General features: G+C 38.5%; 1 long non-coding RNA gene and 1 pseudogene across 1 annotated transcript in view; one reads left to right on the forward strand and one right to left on the reverse strand.

Annotated features, from left to right (window-relative positions):
- The window catches only part of LOC107973869 (uncharacterized), a 35207-nt gene that overhangs the window by 1366 nt on the left and 10440 nt on the right, over positions 1–23401 (forward strand). The window lies entirely within an intron of this gene.
- Positions 17066–17118, reverse strand: LOC112208469 (U7 small nuclear RNA; annotated as a pseudogene).

The raw sequence follows: 23401 nt of genomic DNA on the forward strand, positions 1-23401 counted from the left end.
TTAGAAGCACAAACCTTCTGCCCTTTGGGGAGCAGCAGGAGCAGGAAACACTAGGGCTCTGTGTCCTGAACCGATAGAAAATTGAAGTTGGCTACTGCTGGGAAACCCTCTCTCACTCAAGACTCACCACAGATAAAGGAAGGATTTGGCTGCAATGGGAAAGTGTCAGGACTACTGGGAAAGCCCCACATCTAAGGTTCAGGTGCACAGGGCCTGCCTAAAACCAAGGCAGGACCAGGAGTGTGAAAAACCCCTTTTCCCCACTACAAGCCAAGCACCAGTGACAACACCAGTCAACTAGTGAGGAGGAAAAAGAGTGTGGGGAGAGACCTCTCTGTAACACAGGCATGCAAACACTGCTAAAAGCTGAGTGAGGGACACTGAGAAAAACTCCCCAGCACTCTAGGTTCCACACTAAAACAATGCAATAGTAACCCCCTGCTAGAGGAATCTGAATGAAGCCTGTGGTACAGAGTGAAGGCAAGGATAACAACAACAAAACCCAAATTCAGCACAACTCCTGACTAGATTGACTCAACTACCCACATTATTGACCGGACAGAAGAGGCATGTTTATTTCTGGACATTAATATTATTTACCTCAGTCGTTACTATTCTCCTACATGTGATATCCATCATTTGATCAAAAATTAAAAGACACCCAAAAAAGCAGAGAGGAGAAAAAAATCAAGAGGTAAAACAGAACCAGATTCAGAAATGACCCATATATTGGGCTAGGATTAATATGCTTATAAAGCTAGTGGAAAAGGTGAACAATATGCATGAATATATATAGAGAATTTCAGCAGAAAGAGGAAAATTACTTAAAAAGTGAAATGGAAAGGCTAGAAATTAAAAACACCGTATCAGAAATGAAGAATTCTTTCAATGGGCTTATCAGCAGACTGGACATAGCTGAGGAAAGAACCGGTGAATTTGAATATAGGTCGATATGGTTTGGCTGTGTCGCCACCCAAATCTCATTTGAATTGTAGTTCCCATAATCCCCACACATCGTGGGAGGGACCCAGTGGGAGGTAACTGAATCATGGGGGTTATTCTTATGCTAGTGAGTGAGTTCTCATGAAATCTGATGGTTTTATAAGGGGCTTTTCCCCTTCACTCAGCACTTCTCTCCTGCTGCCTTGTGAAGAAGGACATGTTTGCTTCCCCTTCCACCATGATTGTAAGTTTCCTGAGGCCTCCCCAGCCATGCAGAACTGTGAGTCAATTAAACCTCTTTCCTTTATAAATTATGGGATCTGTGGAACTTTGAACTTGAGAGATGATTTAGGGTATCTGGTGGAAGAAATTTCTAAGCAGCAAAGCATTTAAGAGGAAGCAGAGCATGAAAGTTTGGAAAATTTGCAGCCTGACGATGCAATAGAAAAGAAAAACCCATTTTCTGGAGAGAAATTCAACCCAGCTGCAGAAATTTGCATAAGTCACAAGGAGCTGAATGTTAATCAACAAAACTATGGGGAAAATGTCTCCAGGACATGTCGGAGACCTTCTCAGCAGCCCCTCCCATCATAGGCTCAGAGGCCTAGGAGGGAAAAATAGTATCATGGGCTGCACCTAGGAAACTTCACCCCATTGGCTCCTCAGCCAAGCACATACAACAAATGTCTGAAACTGTGGTTCCTTTTATACTGAGCAGGATTACCATGGCAACAACACATCAACAGTAGGGTAAAGCTAACCTGTCTCATGATGGTCTAAAGTGACTAATCCACTCTAGCATTCCAAACTAAAACAGGGAAAAAAAGGCAATCTCTCTCCATCCCCTCCCACCTTCCCCTTACCTCTGGTAACCACCAACCTACTTTTCATCTTCATAAGATCCACTTTTTTTTAGCTCCCACATATAAATGAGAACATGCGATATTTGTTTTTCTGTGCTTGGCTTATTTCACTTAGCATAGTGACCTCCAGTTTCATCCATGTTGCTGCAAATGATAGGATTTCATTTTTTTTATGGCTGAATAATATTCCATTGTGTATATATGCCACATTTTTTAATCCATTCATCTCATTGATGGACACTTGGGTTGATTCCATGTTTTGTCTATTGTGAATAGTGCTTCAGTAAACATGAGAATACAAATATCTCTTTGATATACTAATTTCCTTTCTTTTGGATATATACCCAGTAGTGGAATTTCTGGATCATATGGTAGGTCTAGTTTTGAGAAACTTCCATATAGTTCCCATAGAGGCTGTGCTAATTTACATTTCCACCAACAGTGCACAAGTGTTCCCCTTTCTCCACATCCTTACCAGCATATGTTATTCCCTGTCTTTTTGATTAAAAAAAAAACTGAAGTGAGATACCTCATTGTGATTTTGATTTGTATTTTCCTGATGATTTTGGATGTTGAACATTTTTTCGTATACCTGTTAGCTATTTGTATGTCTTCTTTTGAGAAATGTCTATTCAGATCTTTTGCTTATTTTAAAATTGGATTATTTGGGGTTTTTGCTATTCAGTTGTTTGAGTTCCTGATATATTCTGGTTATTAATCTCGTGTCAGACAAGTAGTTTGCAAATATTTTCTCTCATTCTATGGGTTGTCTCTTCCGTTTGTTGAGTGTTTCCTTTGCTATGCAGAAGCTTGTTAGCTCAATGTAATTCTGTTTGCCTATTTTTTCTTTGGTTCCCTGTACTTTTGTGGTCTTACCAAAAAATCTTTGCCCAAATCAATGTCCTGAAACGTTTTCTTCTAGTAGTTTCATAGTTTCAGGTCTTAGATTTAAGCCTTTAATTCATCTTGAGTTGATGTTTATATATGGTAAGATATAGAGGTTAGCTTCATCCTTCTGCATATGGTTATCCATTTTTCCCAGCACATTTTATTGAAGAGACTCTCTTCTCCCCATTGTATGTCCTTGGTACTTCTGTTGAAAATGAGTTGGCTCTAAACATGTGGATTTATTTCTGGGTTCTGTATTCTGTGCCATTGGTCTATGTGTCTTTTGTTATGCCAGTACCCTTCTGTTTTGGTTACTATAGCTTTGTAATATATTTTGAAATCAAGTAGTATGATGTCTCCAGCTTTGTTCTTTTCACTCAGGATTGCTCTGGCTATTTTGAATCTTGAATGGCTTCATACAAATTTTAGGATTTTTTTTTTTATTTCTGTAAAGAATGTCATTGGTATTTTGATAGGGGTTGTATTGAATTTGTAGATCACTTTGGGCAGTATGGACATTTTAATAATATTAATTATTCCAATCCATGAAATCTTAAATTTCTTTCATCAGTGTTTTATAGTTTACTTACATAGATTTTTCACTTCATTGGTTAAACTGATTCCTAGGTATTTTATACTCTTTGTAGCTATTATAAATGGGATTGGTTTCTTGATTTCTTTTTCAGATTGTTTGCTTTTAGCATATATAAATACAACTGATTTTTGTGTGTTGATTTTGTATCCTGCAACTTTACTGAATTCATTTACTACTTCTAACAGGTTTTTTTGTGGAATCTTTAGGTTTTTCTAAGTAAAAGATCATGTTATCTGCAAATAAGGCTAATTTGACTTCTTCCTTTCCAATTTGGAAGCCCTTTATTTCTTTCTCTTGCCTAATTGCTCTTGCTAGGACTTCCAGTATTATGTTGGCTAAAAGTAATGAAAGTGGACATCCTTGTCTTGTTCCAGATCTTAGAGGAAAGGGTTTCAATTTTTCCTTATTCAGTATAATGTTAACTATGGGTTTCTCATCTATGGCCCTTATTATTTTGAGATGTTTTTTCTATATTCAGTTCGTTGAAGGTTTTTATCATAAAGGGATGAATATTTTATTGAATGTTTTTCGAGCATGTATTGGAACGATCATATGGTTTTTGTTCTGGGTTCTGTTAATGTGATGTATCCCATTCATTGATTTGCATATGTCGAACCATCCTTGCATCCCTTGGATGAATTCCACTTGATCATAGTGAATGATTTTTTTTTTTGAGACAGCACCTCACTTTATCACCCATACTGGAGTACAGTGGCATGATCATGGGTCACTGCAGCCTCAACCCCCCAGGCTCAAATGATCCTCCTGCCTCAGCCTCCTGAGTAGCTGGGACTACAGATGCATGCCACCAAGCCCAGATAATATATTTTACTTTATGTTTGGTAGAGATAGGGTCTCACTATGTTACACAGGCTCCTTGAGTTACTCCTGTGCTCAAGCAATCCTCCTGCCTTGGCCTCCCAACGTGCTGGGATTACAGGCGTGAGCCAGCATGCATACCCAGCATGCATGATCTTTAAATGTTGTTGAATTCAGTTTGATAGTATTTTATTGAGCATTTTTGGGTTTGAGGTTTATTAGGGATATTGGCCTGTAGTTTTCATTTTTGTGTGTGGGTCCTTATCTGGTTTTGGTGTCAAGGTAATGGTGGCCTCTTAGAATGAGTTTAGATGTATTCCCTCCTCAATTTTTAAAAAGAGTTTGAGTAGAATTGGTATTAGTTTTTCTTTCAATGTTTGGTAGAATTCAGCAGTGAATCCATTAGATCCTGGGCTTTTCTTTGATGGGAGATTTTTTATTATGGCTTCACTCTCATTATTCATCATTGGTTTGGTGAGGTTTTTAATTTCTTCAATCTTGGCATGTTTTATGTGTCCAGGAATTTTTCCATTTCTTCTCGGTTTTCTGATTTGTTGGTGAATACTCGTCACATTAGTCTCTAATGATTCCTTGTATTTCTGTGGTCTCAGTTGTTATGTCTCCTTTTCATTTCTGATTTTATTTATTTGGGTCTTCTCTTCTGAATTAGTCTGGCTAAAAGTTTGTCGATTTTATCTTTTCAAAAAAACAATTTCATTTTATATATATATGTGTGTGTGTATATATATTTGGTCTCCATTTTATTTAGTTCTGCTCTGATATTTACTACTTCTGTTCTTCTACTAATTTGGGGTTTGGTTTTTTCTTGTTTTTCTAGTTCCTTCTAGTTCCTTTCTAGTTCCTTCAGGGGCATTGTTAGGTTGTTTATTTGAAGTCTTTCTACTTTTTGATATAGATGTTTATTTCCATAAACTTTCCTCTTACTACTGTTATTGCTGTATCCTATAGATTTTGGTATGTTGTATTTGTACTTTCATTTGTTTCAAGAAATTCTTACATTTCTTTCTTAATTTCTTGTTTCAGTAATTTCTTCATTTGTTCATTTCTTAATTGGTCATTTGGAAGCAAGTTGTTTAATTTTAACAGGTTGATGTAACTATTATTGTTTTTCATAGATATGTCTTTTGGGCTTCATATTAAAGCTGTTAGTAGATTGCACACCACAGTTACAGTATTAGAGTATTCTGGGTTTGCCCACATACTTAATTTTACCACTGGGTTTTAAACTTTCAAATATTTTCTATTTGCAACTTAGTGTTTTTACCTCTCAGATTGAAGAACTCCCTTTAGCATTTCCTGTAAGATGGGGCTGGTGCTGAATTCTGTGAACATTTTTCTGGGAAGGATTTTATCTCTTCTCTATATTTGAAAGATAGCTTTGCAGAATACAGTATTCTTGGATAGCAGTTTTTTTTTTTCTTTTTCTAACAGCACTTTGAAAATGTCCCATTTCCTCCTGGCCTGTATGGGTTTTGTTGAGAAGTCTGTTGCCAGAAAAATTGGAGCTCCTTCATATGTTATTTGTTTCTTTTTGCTGCTTTTGGGATCCTCTCTTTGTCCTTTGAGTTTGATTATTACATGCCTTGGGGTAGTCTTACTAAGGTTAAATCTGTTTGGTGTTCTCTGACCTTCCTGTACCTGGATATTTATCTCTTTCTGTTTTGGAAATTTTTCTGTTATTATTTCTCTGAATAAGCCTTCTACCTCTTGCTCTTGCCCAACTCCCTCTTGAACACACATAATTCTTAGATTTGTTTTGTGTTTTTGAGGTGGAGTCTTGCTCTGTTGCCCAGGCTTGAGTGCAGTGGTGCAATCTTGGCTCACTGCAACCTCTGCCTCCTGGGTTCAAGCGATTCTTTTGCCTCAGCCTCCCTAGTAGCTGGGACTACAGGAGTGCACCACCACACCCAGCTGAGTTTTGTATTTTTGGTAGAGACAAAATTTCGCCATGTTGGCCCAGCTAGTCTTGAACTCCTGACCTCAAGTGATCTGCCCACCTTGGCCTCCCAAAGTGCTGGGATTACAGGTGTGAGCCACTGTGTCCAGCCCTGAGATTTGATTTTTGAGGTAACTTTCTATATCTTGTAGGTGATCTTCCTTTTCATTGTTTTTTTACTTTTTTTTTTCTTCTGGCTGTGTCTTTTTAAATAGCCTGTCTTCAGGCTCACTGATTCTTTCCTCTGCTGAATCCATTCTGCTGTTGAGAACCACTAATGAATTTTTCAGTTTAGCAAATGTGTTTCTCAGTTCTAAGATTTCTATTTGATTTTTAAAATTATTTTAATCTCTGTTAAATTTCTCTGATAAATTTCTGAATTGCTATTCTGTGTTATCTTAGAGATCACTAAGTTTCCCTAAATCTGCTGTTTTGAATTCTTGGTCAGAAAGTTCACATAGCACTGTTTTTGTAGGTTTAGTCACTGGTTCTTTGCTTTGTGTGTCTGGAGAGGTCATGGTTCCCTGTTTACTATAGTTTCTTGTGAATCTATATCTATGTCTTTGTAATGAAGAATTAGTTACTTATTCCAGTCTTCTCTATCTGGCTTGTTTGGGTTTTTACTGTACATGTTTGCTCAGATTCTTTGTAATTTATTTATTGATAGTCTTCCCTCCACCCGTGACTAGGCTGCTATCTTCTTTTCAACCCTGGATGGTGCCTTAAGCCCAGTTTGCCTGGCACTAATAAATAACCAGAGTGCCACCTGTCCCAAATGAGGGAGGTCCCAAAGTGGGTAGCCTGCTACTGTGAAAAGGCTGGCTAGGAGTTTGTGCCCAGGGGACCTGTGGAACAAACCTCCTACAGCACAGTGCTGATGAACAGTCACTCTCATTTGATATCTCTTTTGGCCAAGTCACTGAGCAGAGTTTTTAGGTGGGATGGTTGTCCTCTCTTTTTGCCCCTGTCTCTGGCTGTTCTCAAGGATATTTCTCCCTGGCTCACAGTTTTTACACTGGAAAAGTGAGATTGAGGTGGACAATCAGCTTTCTCACCATCTTGGGTTCCCTGGCAGGAGTCCTGTTCCTGCCTCAACCCTTGGGAAGCATCAGCAGTGCCTGAAATACCACACACTTGGTGACAGGCAGATTGAGGAGAGGTGCATTGTAAATATGTAAGTTCAATTCTCTTACCACCTGCTTGTAATTTTTTCACTTCTCTGTGGCTTCAGGAACTGTCTCATCCTCCTATTGGAGTTCAGGAATTTTGCTGGTGATAATGTTAGGGGCTGTATATTTGTTTTTGGGTTTCTGTAGAAAAAAAGTAAAGCCAGCTTGCTTATAGCCCACCATTTTGGAACCAGAAGTCTCATAAATTCTTTAATTCCATTAGACTATTTCCATGTGATGTGAAAAAGATGACAATTCAATTTTCAGCCTCTGCTTTTTTATTTCTATGGTTCTTGCTCTTTATAACTAATTAATTTTCAGTAACTGTCATGGGCTATAATCAGTCACTATGAATCAGAAGTAAGATTCAGCTCATGTGAGAAATTATTTAGGAGCTTTCACTTAGCTTTTAGGTAGAACATTTAATTAAGTTAAAAGAAAATGGCAAAGTTCTACTACTTTAGGTTCTTTGATAAAGAAAAATTTAGTCTGTTACTGCAATAATACCAGCCAATGCCATAAAGATTACAGAGGCTATGTGTCATCATTTCTTTCTTTCAAAAATCCCCAGTTTTAGAATTTTACTCATTAAAAGACAGAGTATCTGAGACTTCTCCATAAAAGAATAAAAATAGAAGTTGATTTGTTGTATCACGTTTTTCTTAGCATATTTCATTTAGAAAATATTTTGAAATTGACTTGCCATATACTAGTTCAGTAATTTTAATAAGTCATGTCAAAACTAATAAATAGGTTATTTCAATAAAAATAAATGATATTGTATAGGATTAGAATAAATATAATTTATTAAGAAAAAGGTAATATGTCCTCTATAATAAATTGCTAAAGCTCTTGGTAAAAAAAAATTGGTTAAATTCCTGTAAGTTGAGAGATGTGGAATTTTTTTAATTTGTGATTCTCAAATTTTGGTGTGAATGAGAGTCCCATCTCTAAAGATTCTTATTCAGTAGGTCTGATATATAGCTTGGGGATTTACATTTATGATTGTGAAGCAAATATTCTTTTGACTATACTGTATTAGTGGTGAGAAAAAATACTCAAAAGTGATTGGTGATTACTGAATCATGGCTGGAAAATAGTATTAATGGGAAAAATAGTATAATCAGTTAATCTGAAAAAAGCAAAGTTGAACAAATACAGTGCATCTAAGAGTGCATTTAAGGTAACTAAGATACAGGAAACTGGTCACCAGTTATTTGTTATTTTTTTAAAAAGTAGCCAGGTGTGGTGGTTCATGCCTGTAATACCAGCACTTTGGGAGGCCATGGCAGGAGGATCACTTGAGCTCAGGAATTCTAGACCAGCCTAGTCACCATAGTGAGACACTGTCTCTACCCCCGCAAAAAAAAAAAAAAAAAAAAAAAAAAAAAAATTAGCTGGGTGTAGTGGCACACACCTGTAGTCCCAGCTACTCAGGAGGCTGATGTAGGAGGATCACTTGAGCCAGGAGTTCAAGCCACAGTGAGCTATGATTACGCCACTGCATTCCAATCTGGGCAACAAATCAAGACCCTGTCTCAAAAGTAAGTAAATAAATAAAACAAAAAAGTAAGAAAAAAAAAGATTTATTTTTCAGTTAGTAAGTTTAGGATTACACTATAAATAAAATTTCCCAGCATTGGGACTCTAGTTTGTCTCTTGCTTTGACACCATCCGATCTCACCACTCCACTTCACTTGATTCCTAAGGAGCCTCTGCCAAAGTTTTCTTTGCAACTAACACACCATTAGGAAACATTTTTTTCAATCAGCCATTCTCTACAATCTAGCGTTCTCTTTTTTCCCCCCACTGGGGTAATTTCTTTTGAGATGATTTACAGTGAGAGAAGATGAATTATATTTCAAAGTTTATTTTCTTTCAGGGAAACCTACAAACAGCAGATATCCGTTTAGTTTAAGTTACTTAACTGCCTTTCTTAGTCGTTTTTTGATAATGAAAGAGATTTATGTATGATTCAGGAACCTTTCAATTCAGTTAAGACATCGGGATTGTCTCTTCTAGCTTTCAGTTCTTGATCATGCACTTCAGAATATCCCCAGCAATCACAATCTATGCAGAAAATTCTTCAATCTATTTTCTTTCATGTGTTTTTGGAAAGAACTCAAATATTTTTAAAAAGGGGTGGGTGGAGGTTGGGGAACAGAGATAAATATAACAGTGTCTCAGATTTTGTTCTGCTTCTATGTTCTCTCTCTCTCTTTCCCTCTCCCTCTCTTTCTTTTTCTTTTTTAAAGTCAGTTCTCCAGAGCCTCTGTTTTCATTATTGCTGTCTCTTTGTACTCCATATCTGGCTACATTCAAGTATGTTACGGAGTTTTTATACAGATCTTTCACTGCCTATTTTTCTAGCACATTATTGCTGGTCATAGGAGTGGAATGTCAAAGAAAACGCAACCCAGTGTGGGAAAGAAATTTATAATCTAGATACTCCTAGTATTTTATTTTACAAAGAAAATTGACATAATAGAATCTATTTGTTCTACACTGTTTCTATAACAAAATCACAATTTCTAGATTAGTCATGTTTCAAAAGAAACCGTGGAAAGTGGAATGTATAAATAATTCAACAAATACACAGTCAGCCCCTCCATATCTGTGTGTTCCGCATCCATGGCCTTACTCAACCACAGACAGAAAATATTTTTTTTTAAAAAAAGAAAAGATGGCTGCATCTATACTGAACACATACAGACTGTTTTCCCTTGTTAGTCCCTAAACAATACAGTATAACAACAATTTGCTTGGGATTTACATTGTATTAGGTATTATAAGTAAACTAGAGCTAATCTAAAGTGTATGGGAAGATGAATGTAGGCTATATACAAGTACTTACTGCAACATTTTTATCAGAGATTTGACTGTCTCTGGATTTTTGTATCATGGGAGGTCCTGGAATAAGTCTCCCACAGATACTGAGGGACGACTGTACTTCTAAGTTTTGCTAATGTCGTTAATCATATTTTGCCAATAAAGTCCATCTACCTGAAATTAGATATATTTTTGCTTACACTATGCAAAGTCTCTAAAGTTAGATGAAAATGAATAATTATTATTATTTGGTACATTTCAGTTACTTCCCCTACCCCCACCCCCATTTTATTACATCTGTTTACTGTGATTTATAGGTCCTGTCCTTAGCAATAGAGTCAAGAAATCTACCTGTATTGTTGAGGTATATATTAGCTAGGATATTTCCAACTACAAGTAACAAAATGTATAACTAAAAGTGTCTTAAACAAAACATTTATTATGTTGTGTGCACGGAAGTCTCAAAGCCAGTTGATTCAGTAGCTTAAGCATGCTCCCAAGGACCCAGGCTGTTTTCAGCTTCTTTCCACCACTCTCCACTTGTTGGACTTTGTCCTTAAGCTTTTGCCTTCATAATTGAAAAAGGCTGTCCTTGCTGCTGACACTGGGTTCTCGCACAATCACAACCAAATATAGGGAGGACTATCTCCCTTTTCATCTCTTGAATGGGGAAGAAAAGACTTTCTTGGAAGCTCTCATCTTCACCTTCTCGTCAGACTCCTCAGACTTTCTGGTCCCATGTATTTTGGTAGCCTATACCCTTGCTAAAAGTGGTGGAGCGAGTGTCTGGTATTTTTAAACTTTATAGTGGGAAGTGGTTTCATAGAAGACAAAAACTGGAATAGTAATAGGCAGTGGAGAAAATCACTATGGTGATATTTTTGACAGCTCCCCAGAGCCTTCATAAATGTGTGAAAATGGTAATCTGAAACTTTATGGTGACTTAATAAATGAGTTTTATTCATTATTCTAAACTTTGACAAATGTATTTTCTATTTTGAAATATACACACTGACTCAAAATGGGAGTTGCTTCTACACCAATTATGTATTTTTCCCCTATTAATCCTGTTGAGTAGATTGAGATAACATCTTTATTTTAAATCATTCAATTTCCTAAACAGCAAAATTGCAAATACTTTTTATTCTTTTGTTTTTGAGATGGAGTTTTGCTCTGTCACCCAGGCTGGAGTGCAGTGGTGCCATCTTGGCTCACTGCAACCTCCACCTCCTGGGTTCAAGCGATTCTCGTGCTTCAACCTCCTGAGTAGCTGGGACTACAGGTGCACTGCACCACGCCCAGCTAATTTTTTTTCTTTTTGTATTTTTTAGTAGTGATGGGGTTTCACCATGTTGGCCAGGCTAGTCTCAAACTCCTGACCTCAGGTGATCCGCCCACCTTGGCCTCCCAAAGTGCTGGGATTACAGGTGTGAGCCACCGTGCCCATCCACAAATACTTCTTATTCTTATAATAAAATAAGAAAAATTCGACGAAGGAGGAGGATGGGTTATCATGAGGAAAGTAAGGAAAAGATAATAGGAATGGCAGAAAAAGAGGAGATAAAAAAGGAGAGGTGGGGTGGAAAGAGCAGTGACTAATCCAGATGGTCCAGTGTGAGAAAGCTGGGTTAACTAGGTCACTTGCCACTTGGAATGACAGGCAGGATAAGCCATTAAGACAGTGGAGCAAATAGAAGGAAAGAGGGAGGATGTAGACTCCTTTTTCAGGCATGCATTCTGCAGGTTAGAATTTGTCTCTCCTAACCACATTGTGGGTGTGTCCCTGGAACTACATGTTCATATATCTTGGCATTAGGATTCTGATGGCACTCCTTTTTTTTTTTCTTTTCACTTAAAGATAATTTGCCTAACACTAATGTTTAAAACAATCCATTTAAAATTTAAGCCTCTTAACTTATTTCAGCAATAATTAAAGCAAGGTTAGAATAGGCCAAGGAAAATTTTATACCCTGAGTTTCAAAGGGCCAGACCTAAGTAATGAGGGCTTCATAAATATGTATTCCTCTATGTAAAATCTAAGCCCACTTTAGGGCAAACAGCTCATCTAAACATACTAATTTTCTTGGATTTGTTTTAAGATTTAGAGGTTACTCCTTCCCCTCCATTTCACTGTTTCACCTGATTCTTGCCTTTTCCTAGTTTTCCCTCTTTCTACTTTTTGCTGTATATAATAAGTACTGAAATATTATAGGTACTTTTCATTATTTTTCAATCTTGAGTAATACCAATGAGAGAATCTTGTTAAAATTCTTTGTTGTGATAGCGATCTTTTATGTTAAACAGATTTTTGTTACTCTTTTTTTTTTTTTTTTTTTGAGACGGAGTCTCGCTCTGTCGCCCAGGCTGGAGTGCAGTGGCGCGATCTCGGCTCACTGCAAGCTCCGCCTCCCGGGTTCACGCCATTCTCCTGCCTCAGCCTCCCGAGTAGCTGGGACTACAGGCGCCCGCTACCACGCCCGGCTAATTTTTTGTATTTTTAGTAGAGACGGGGTTTCACCGTGTTAGCCAGGATGGTCTCGATCTCCTGACCTCGTGATCCACCCGCCTCGGCCTCCCAAAGTGCTGGGATTACAGGCGTGAGCCACCGCGCCCGGCCTGTTACTCTTAATCTTTATATCTATCATGAAGTAAAACAGATTTAGAAAGCTATACAAAAATAAATGTGTGCTTAGTGCGTTATTATACAGCAGACATGCTGGTAGCCATCACCCAAATCAAGAAGTAGAATTTTCCAGCTACTCCAGCTCTCCATGTGCCTTGTCCCAATTTCAAACCTCTTCCTCCTCCAAAAATATCCACCATCCTGATTTTCATAATAATCACTTTCATGTGTTTGTTTATAGTTGTATGAACCAAGTGTACATCCATAGACACTATATTTTTGCCCATTAATAACTGTTTTGGTTGTCCCTTAAGTCTCTCATATCCACCTGTTCACCCCTCCACTTTCTCTTTTCCTTATGATATATCTATTGAAAAACTAGAGCTGTTTGATATGTAGTTTCCCACAGCTGAGTATCACTGTTTTCATACTTACAGTGCAGTTTGGCATGTGCCTCTGTTCTTTGTTCCTGAAAACTGGCAACTGGATTCAAAGGCTTCCGCAGACTTGGGTTTTATCCCTTTCAGTGAGGCTATAGGTTTTGTGTGTGTTCTTTCATAAAATGTCTGACTGACTCTCTTTTTGTGACATTAGGAACTATTGATATCTAGATCCACTAATTCATTGGAGGTTGCAAAATGTTGACACTCAAATTCCATGATTTCTTTTTCATGTATTAGTTGGAATACTTTTATAAGGAAATGGATCTCCTCATCTACTATTTGGCTACCCAATGGTGCAGTTCATGTAGAAAAGGCAGGATAAGTGATTGGTTCTTTTCCCCTAATTTACCAGTTTTCAAGATAATTAATTGGTTCCTTTTCATCCACTGAAGCTGAACAATTCTTTGTTTTTTTGAATAATATTATCATGAACTCATGGATTTCTATATATTTAATAAGATTTCGATGAATAGCAATTATTACTTTTTTTTTCCTGAAGCTCAAATTGTCCTATCTTCGACCAATAGGATTCTCTTCAAGTTGGCTCCTGAGCCCTTTTGACATATCTTAGTAAATTTTTGCCAGTTTCTTTGATATCTGATATCAGATGTTCCAGGATCATTTGTATGGTTCCTTCCCTAGACATGGAATCCGTCATGTCTCCAAAAAGTCCTGATATATTTGAAATTAGATTTCAAAGCAAAACCTTTGGGAAATAAAATTTCAAGACTACAGTCCAGGCATTAATGCTTGGTTCTGCCTGGTTGGTTATTGTTTCTGCAACTTTTCAGTAGCAGAACTAGAAAGCCTGTCTACTGATAAGTATACATATTGATATAACTCTACAAATAAAATATCTAATGATCACACTGATATTTCTAATGAAAGTTCAGGACTATGGGGTTTTTTACGTAGCTTTCTTTATACTACATTGCATCTCTTTTCCCCATATCAAGATTCCTAGTTCCCAGGTATACAGTAGATGACAGTGTCTTAGTCTGTTTGGGGTGCTATAACAAAATACCATAAACTGGATAGCTTACAAAGAACAGATATTTATTTTTGACAAATCTGAAGGTTGGGAAGTCCAGGATCAAGATACCGGTAGATTCCATGTCTGGTGAGGGCCTGTTTCCCAGTTTATAGGTGGCTCCTTCTTACTACGTCCCCACCTGGTGGAATGGGTGAACAAGCTACCTGGTGCATCTTTTATAAGGGCACTAATTCCATTCATGAGGGCTCTGCTCTCACGACCTAATCCCCCCGACAAGGCCCTACCTCCTAATACTATCACCTTGGGGGTTAAGATTTCAACATATAAATTTTGGGGGGACACAAACATTCAAACCATAGCGATGAAATTAGAATATCTCATAATTACTCATTAACTTTATTCCACGTTACACACACAACAGGATCAGAATAATAATACACATACTACTACCAACAGCATAAGAACAAAATACAGCTTAAAATACTTTTTTCATATCATCTCCCTTCTCTATTTTTTAATAGCAGTGCTATATCTGCATTTTGTACAAATGTAGCCTTTACATGTTATGCTCTCTCTTAACTCACACTTATTATTAGTTTCAGGTAACTGTCTTTAATGTATACCATCAGTCCTCATGTTGATATATCTTTTAATGATCTGAAACTCATTCACTAGAATCTTTAGGAAGGGCTAAAAAACAGTATTCTCAAAGTTTTTGTCCTCACTCGTTTGTGTGGATGCCTGGTAACCTAGTCATTGTAAATATTTTTCAGTGGCTTTTATAGTTGAGCATTTTAATGTTGGTTCATATTGTATTCCTTGAGTCTCTTTAGTATGTTATTCTGTTTTCTTTTGGCATAAAGTATTGTTGTAAAAAATATGACGGTAATCTAATCTTCTTACCCTTACAAATCACTTGCTGGTTTTGACTTCATAGCCAATGGACTATTTTCTTTTTTTTTTTTTTTAAGTTCATCCATCTTACTAGAAATACATCTTGGTGTTATTTGTTGTAGGTCAATATTCTCAGCTACATAGTGTGCTTTTTCAACATATAGTTTCATATTATTGTTTAGGGAAAATTTTCTCCAACTATAGTTTTAAATATTTGTTTTGTCCCCTTGTTTTACTTTTCTTCTTCATAGATTCTGGTTATTTGTGGTTGAATCTTCTCATCCATCTTCAATATTTGTCAATTTCTCTCTAATGGTTTTAATCTTTTTCTTTATTTCTTTTTCATTTAATTTTTTTTTCTTCTTTTTTCAATTTTCTATTTCTCCTAGGGCAAAGTTTGTTTTGTTTTCTTTGCTCTTCTGTTTCTCCTAGTATAGTTTCATTTCTGAAATAATTTTTATTTTATTTCTAATTGTCCCTTGAGTTCTGCCACCTCAATTCTGAGTTTTTAAAATTTGGATTAATGTTTGCATTTCATTTCTTGTATCATTTTCTTAATGTATTTTAGCTTCTTTTGAAATAGAAAGTTATAGTTTAGATTTGTTCTGTGAGCATGTCTTTCTTGTGTAGGGATTTTTCTGCTCATTTTTTCCCCTTAGGAATAACTGCAAGAGATTTCGCCTCAATACTTTTCTGTTTTAAATTTTTACATGAAAGTGTCTTTCCATAACTGTTAGTAGGACTGATTCGTGATTTTTGGGTAGCTTCTCTAACTTCACACAAACTCCCTCTTCTGTTGTTTTTATGTATTAAAAAGAGTCAGCTTGCCTTATAAGATTTCCTGGTTCTATTCCCTCCTCTCCCGTTATCTGGGCCTCCTTTATCAGTTGTTCTGCTATCCATGTCTCTGTCCGGCTCCATTTTGATTCCACTTGGCATTTCTCTTTAGTGTGACCCGGTCCTGGAAGGGGATCCTGGAAGGGAATCCTGGAAGGGAGCCCGGGCAGGTCATGTTTCTAGAGAGAAATCGTAAGATCTAGATTGCTTAAGCACTCTCAGTCTTTGTAGCAGACCTTTTGCACTCACAACTTGTGGGTTGGGCAAGACCTACCCACGTGTTTCCCAGTAAATAGCTATTGCTGTTTTGGGCTTCCCTCATTCTCAAGTCTGTCAAAGTCTGTCAAGTTTCATTGCTTCCCCCCTTGCTTCCTCCTGCTCAGATGCTGATATAATTCAGGTCTTGTGGCTGTTTGGTGGTTCGTCTTCATTCATCAGTGTGGATGCCTGGTAACTAGTCATTATAAATATTGTCTCTGAGTTTTTTATTTTGTTAAGTAGTTACTCTGTTTTTATGTTGAGATTTGGATTTTAAAATATACTGCTGCCACTGTCATCTTCCCAGAACCCACTGAATAGATTAAAAATATTCTCTTCTTTGGCTGGTCAAGGTGGCTCCTGCTGTAATCCCAGTGCTTTGGGAGGCTAAGACAGGAGGCCAGGAGTTCAAGACAAGCCTGGGTAACATACCAAGACCCCATCTCTACCAGTGAAAAAAAAATAGCCAGGAGTGGTGGCACACACCTATAATTCCAGCTACTTGGGAGGCTGAGGCAGAAAGATTGCTTGATTCCAGGAGTTCGAGGCTGCAGTGAGCTATGATCCCACCACTGCACTCCAGCTTGGGCAATAGAGTGAGAACCTACCTCAAAAAAAAAAAAAAATCTCTTTGCTACGTAGAATCCCCATTTTCACAAGAATCAGAAATGGTAAATTGGTATTAACTTTCTAAGCTTTGATAATGTAATTGTAACTTCAACAGTTTAGGGAATGTGTTCTCAATGTTATAAAATCCTCTAAGAATTGTATAGCAGTGTATTTTTTTCAGTCTACTGCTGGTATGATTAAAGAGAGAAAATATCTGTGTCCTAGAACCAGTTAAAAAAAATTAAGTGTTCCAAGTATTAATGGAAACCAAATTTACACAAAAGTTTGGTACAAAGCAGTTCGTAAGCAGAATATTATAAAAATAACAATTTATTTTTTTGTGTGAGGGGTTTTCCTGGAAAAGCTGCTAGACAAATTCTAAAAGAGCTGTAACACTAAAAAACAACAATTCTTATTATTGTAGAGGAAGAGGTCTATTTACACAGTGTTTTCACATACACTACCTCATTTAATCCTCAAAATAGTCCTCTTAGGGAGATACTGTTATTATGCATTCCATTCTTCGTCAGAAAAAAAAATTGAACTTAGAGAACTCAAATGACTTGATTTAAGATTGTAGCAAGAAGGACTCTTACCACCTCTACCTGCAAAGTGTTCACTTTTCCACCAAGGGCTCAGCTTTGGTGAGATCCCTGTGTAGCATGTGGAAAGAAGTAGAAACCTGCCTAGTCAGCTCTATCAGTCATATACTCCCAGAGGACCCACAGGGTGACAGGTGCTGCAGGCAGATCACTCTCATGGTCTGGCTAAAAGCTTTGTCTAGCACCTTAAAGCCTGTAAGTGACAGGAGTGGCATTTGAATTGAGGTTTTCTGACTACAAATCCTCTGGTTTGCTTTTTTGTGCTAGCTAACATCCACTTCAGCAGAGAGCTTTGTGGAGCCTGTAGCTTGAGCAGCTCCAGGTGGCATCACAAAATCTGCGTGTTGCTGAACATGAGTAGCTTTGATTCATGGTAGGTGTGAGAGGACCATGTCAGAACATTTCTGGTGATTGTGGCAGCATTTCTCAAACGTTTACTCCTGAGTGCTCCGAGAGGCAGAGAGGAGGATCCTGTCCTATATCTCCATGGACTCTTTTATTACATTCTAATATTTTTACCTTAAAATTCATGCTGAGAGAGATTGCTGGCAAGATGGCTGAATAGGAACAGCTCTGGTCTACAACTTCCAGTGAGGTCAATGCAGAAGGCGAGTGATATCTGCATTTCCAACTGAGGTACCCAGTTCATCTCACTGGGACTGGTTGGGCAGTGGGTGCAGCCCAAGGAGGGCGAGCTGAAGCAGGGTGGGGCATCGCCTCATCTGGGAAGCACAAGGGGTCAGGGGAACTCCCTCTCCTAGCCAAGGGAAGTCATTAGGCACTGTACCATGTACTCCGGCCCAGATACTGCGCTTTTCCCACAGTCCTCACAACCCACAGACCAGGAGAGTCCCTCCAGTGCCTACGTCACCAGGGCCCTGGGTTTCCAGCACAAAACTGGGCAGCTGTTTGGGCAGACACTGAGCTAGCCACAGGAGTTTTTTTTTCATACCTCAGTGCGCCTGGAACACCAGGGAGACAGAACTGTTGACTCCCCTGGAAAGGAGACTGAAGCCAGGGAGCCAAGTGGTTTGGCTCTGCAGGTCCCACCCCCACAGAGCCTAGCAAGCTAAGATCCACTGGCTTAAAATTCTTGCTGCCAGCACAGCAGTCTGAGCTCGACCTGGGACTCTGGAGCTTGGTGGAGGGAAGGGTGTCCACCATTGCTGAGGCTTGAGTAGGCGGTTTTACCCTCACAGTGTAAACAAAGCCACCAGGAATTTCAAACTGGGCGGAGCCCACTGCAGCTCAGCAAGGCCTCTGCAGCCAGATTGCCTCTCTAGGTTCCCTCCTCTCTGGGCAGGGCATCTCTGAAAAAAAGGCAACAGTCCCAGTCAGGGACTTATAGATAAAACCCCCACTTCCCTGGGACAGAGCACCTGGGGGAAGGGGCGGTTGTGGAGGCAGCTTCAGCAGACTTAAACGTCCCTGCCTGGCAGCACTGAAGAGAGCAGTGGATCTCACAGCACAGTGTTCAGGCTCCGATAAGGGACAGTGTGCCTCCTCAAGTGGGTCCCTGACACCCATGTATCCTGACTGGGAGACACCTCCCAATAGGGGCCGACAGACACCTCATACAGGAGAGCTCTGGCTGGCAACTCGTGGGTGCCCCTCTGGGACAAAGCTTCCAGAGGAAGGAACAGGCAGCAATCTTTGCTGTTCTGCAGCCTCTGCTGGTGATACCCAGGCGAACAGGGTCTGGAGTGGACCTCCAGCAAGCTCCAGCAGACCTGCAGCAGAGGGGCCTGACTGTTAGAAGGAAAACTAACAAACAGAAAGGAATAGTATCAACATCAACAAAAAGGACATCCACTCAGAGACCCCATTTGAAGGTCCCCAACTTCAAAGACCAAGGGTAGATAAATCCACAAAGATGGGGAAAAACCAGTGCAAAAAAGCTGAAGATTCCAAAAACCAGAATGCCTCTTCTCCTCCAAAGGATCACAACTCCTTGCCAGCAAGAGAACAAAACTGGACAGAGAATGAGTTTGACGAATTGACAGAAGGAGGCTTCAGAAGGTGGGTAATAACAAACTCCTTCGAGCTAAAGGAGCATGTTCTAACCCAATGCAAGGAAGCGAATAACCTTGAAAAAAGGTTAGAAGAATTGCTAACTAAAATAACCAGTTTAGAGAAGAACACAAATGACCTGATGGAGCTGAAAAACACAGCACAAGAACTTCATGAAGCATACATAAGTATCAATAGCCAAATTGATCAAGCAGAAGAAAGGATATCAGAGATTGAAGATCAACTTAATGAAATAAAGCGAGAAGACATGCTAAAAAAAAGAATGAAAAGGAACAAACAAAGCCTCCAAGAAATATGGGACTTTGTGAAAGATCAACTCTACATTAGATTGTTGTACCTGACAGTGACAGGGAGATTGGAACCAAGTTAGAAAACACTCTTCAGGATATTATCCAGGAGAACTTCCCCAACCTAGCAAGGCAGGCCAACATTCAAATTCAGGAAATACAGAGAAATTGAGGCAGCAATTAATAGCCCACCAACCAAAAAAAGTCCAGGACCAGATGGATTCACAGCTGAATTCTACCAGAGGTACAAAGAGGAACTGGTACCATTCCTTCTGAAACTATTCCAAACAATAGAAAAAGAGGGAATCCTCCCTAACTCATTTTATGAGGCCAGCATCGCCCTGATACCAAAACCTGGCAGAGACACAACAAAAAAAGAAAATTTCAGGCCAATATCCCTGATGAACATTGATGCGAAAATCCTCCATAAAATACTGTCAACCCAAATCCAGCAGCACATCAAGAAGCTTATGCACCATGATCAAGTTGGCTTCATCCCTGGGATGCAAGGCTGGTTCAACAAACACAAATCAATAATTGTGATCCATCACATAAAACAGAACCAATGCCAAAAACCACATGATTATCTCAATAGATGCAGAAAAGGCCTTTGACAAAATTCAACAGCTCTTCATGCTAAAAACTCTCAATAAACTAGGCATTGATGGAACGTATCTCAAAATAATAAGAGCCATTTATGGCAAACCCACAGCCAATATCATACTGAATGAGCAAAAACTGGAAGCATTCCCTTTGAAAACCGGCACAAGACATGGATGCCCTCTCTCAACACTCCTATTCAACACAGTATTGGAAGTTCTGGCCAGGGCAATCAGGCAAGAGAAAGAAATAAAGCATATTTGATTAGGAAGAGAGGAAGTCAAATTGTCTCTGTTTGCTGATGACATGATTGTATCTTTAGAAAACCCCATTGTCTCAGCCCAAAATCTCCTTAGGCTGATAAGCAACTTCAGTAAAGTCTCAGGATACAAAATGAATGTGCAAAAATCACAAGCATTCCTATACACCAATAGCAGACAAACAGCCAAATCATGAGTGAACTCCCATTCACAATTGCTACAAAGATAATAAAATACCTAGGAATACAACTTACAAGGGATGTGAAGGACCTCTTCAAGGAGAACTACAAACCACTGCTCAAGGAAATAAGAGAGGACACAAACAAATGGAAAAACATTCCATTCTCTTGGATAGGAAAAATCAATATCATGAAAATGGCCATACTGCCCAAAGTAATTTATAGATTCAATGCTATCCCCATCAAGCTACCATTGACTTTCTTCACAGATCTAGAAAAAATTACTTTAAATTTCATATGGAACCAAAAAAAGAGCCCACATAGTCAAGACAATCCTAAGCAAAAAGAACAAAGCTGGAGGCATCATGCTACCTGTCTTCAGACTATGCTACAAGGCTATAGCAATAAAAACAGCATGGTACTGGTACCAAAACAGATATGTAGACCAATGGAACAGAACAGAGGCCCCAGAAATAATGCCACACATCTACAACCATCTGATCTTTGACAAACCTGACAAAAAACAAGCAATGGGAAACAATTCCCTATTTAATAAATGGTATTGGGAAAACTGGCTAGCCATATGCAGAAAGCTGAAATTGGATCCCTTCCTTACACCTTATGAAAAATTAATACAAGATGGATTAAAGACTTAAACGTAAGACCTAAAGCCATAAAAACCCTAGAAGAAAACCTAGCCAATACCATTCAGGACATAGGCATGGGCAGACTTCATGACTAAAACACCAAAAACAATGGCAACAAAAGCCCAAATTGACAAATGGGATTAATTAAACTAAAGAGCTTCTGCACAGCAAAAGAAACTATCATCAGAGTGAACAGGCAACATACAAAATGGGAGACAATTTTTGCAATGTATCCATCTGATAAAGGGCTAATATCCAGAATCTAAAAAGAACTTAAACAAATTTACAAGGAAAAAAAAACAACCCCATCAAAAAGTGGGCAAAGGATATGAACAGATGCTTCTCAAAAGAAGACATCTATGTAGGCCAACAAACATATGAAAAAATGCTCATTATCACTGGTCATTAGAGAAATGCAAATCAAAACCACAGTGAGATAGCATCTCACGCCAGTTAGAATGGCAATCATTAAAAAGTCAGGAAACAAAAGATGCTGGAGAGGATGTGGAGAAATAGGAACGCTTTTACACCATTGGTGGGAGTGTAAATTAGTTCAACCATTGTGGAAGACAGTGTGGTGATTCCTGAAGGACCTAGAACTAGAAATACCGTGTGACCTAACAATCCCATTCCTGGGTATATACCCAAAGGATTATAAATCATTCTACTATAAAGACACATGCACACATATGTTTATTGCAGCACTGTTCACAATAGCAAAGACTTGGAACCAACCCAAATGCCCATCAATGATAGACTGGATAAAGAAAATGTGGCACATATACACCATGGAATACTACGACGCCATAAAAAGGATGAGTTTATGTCCTTTGCAGGGACATGGATGACACTGGAAACCATCATTCTCAGCAAACTAACACAAGAACAGAAAACCAAACACTGCATGTTCTCACTCATAAGTGGAAGTTGAATAATGAGAACACATGGACACAGGGAGGGGAACATCACCCACCAGGGCCTGTTTGGGGTTAGGGGCTAGGGGAGGGATAGCATTAGGAGAAATACCTAATGTAGATGACGGGTTGATGGGTGCAGCAAACCACCATGGCACATGTATACCTATGTAACAAACCTGCACGTTGTGCACATGTACCCCAGAACGTAAAGGATAATTAAAAAAATTCATGCCAACTTTAAATTCTATTTTGTAATATATCTGTGCTATTTAGATACTAAAAGAATATTTTGCACTATTTGCCAGCAGGTAAAATTGTTATAGCTGGTAATAATACAGAAGGTAAAATACAGAAGGTTTATCCAGTGGCTCTTAGTACCTTCTGGCATACCACCATGTAACCCTAAAGTGGAAGCCAAGAGAAGGAGTGAAGAGAAGTAGGCTGCAGACTCATCATAGGAGTTTGAAGATTCTGCTAAACATTTGGGCTTTATTATGTGGAAAAAGAGGAGCCGATGAAGTTATTTCAAAAAATAAAGTAAACTGATAGGATTTGTGTTTTAGATGAATGGCTTTTGAACTTCTTTGATCACCATCACCTATTAATAAGGAAGACACTTTGCATGCTAATTCATACACAGATTATGGATAGCATATATATATGTGTATATATGAATATTATATGTAAAGAAAATATGATGAAACTTTTTTTACCCTCGTATTTTCCATTTTAATCTATTTCATCTAGAAAAGCTAATGTGATTCACTAAATTGGTTGCACTTCACAATGTTTTCTTACTTTGGTGGCAGTATGTAAGAAGGATGGTAGAAGGGAAATAGCAAGAACATTCCAAGTGAAGATAGGCCAGAATAATAGAATATAAAGCAAGACAGTGGCAGTGGGATGGAGCTAAAATCCACTGGAATTGGTTACCAATTATCCATGAAGATAATGTTGGGTTTCTGGCTTGATTGAATGGCCATTCTATTTACTGGAGACTAGGAAAGCAGAAAATGTAAGTTTGGAAAGAAAGATAATTGACTTCCATTTGGAAGTGATTTTGAAGTATATGGAAAGCCTCTAATAGGTAACTGGATAGGAGAGTTGCAGCTCAGGAAGAAGGTGTGAGTGGGAGAGAAAGATGAAAGATTCAGGACC

This window comes from Pan troglodytes, chromosome 13 (assembly GCF_028858775.2).
Source record: "Pan troglodytes isolate AG18354 chromosome 13, NHGRI_mPanTro3-v2.0_pri, whole genome shotgun sequence".
Lineage (NCBI taxonomy): Eukaryota > Metazoa > Chordata > Mammalia > Primates > Hominidae > Pan > Pan troglodytes.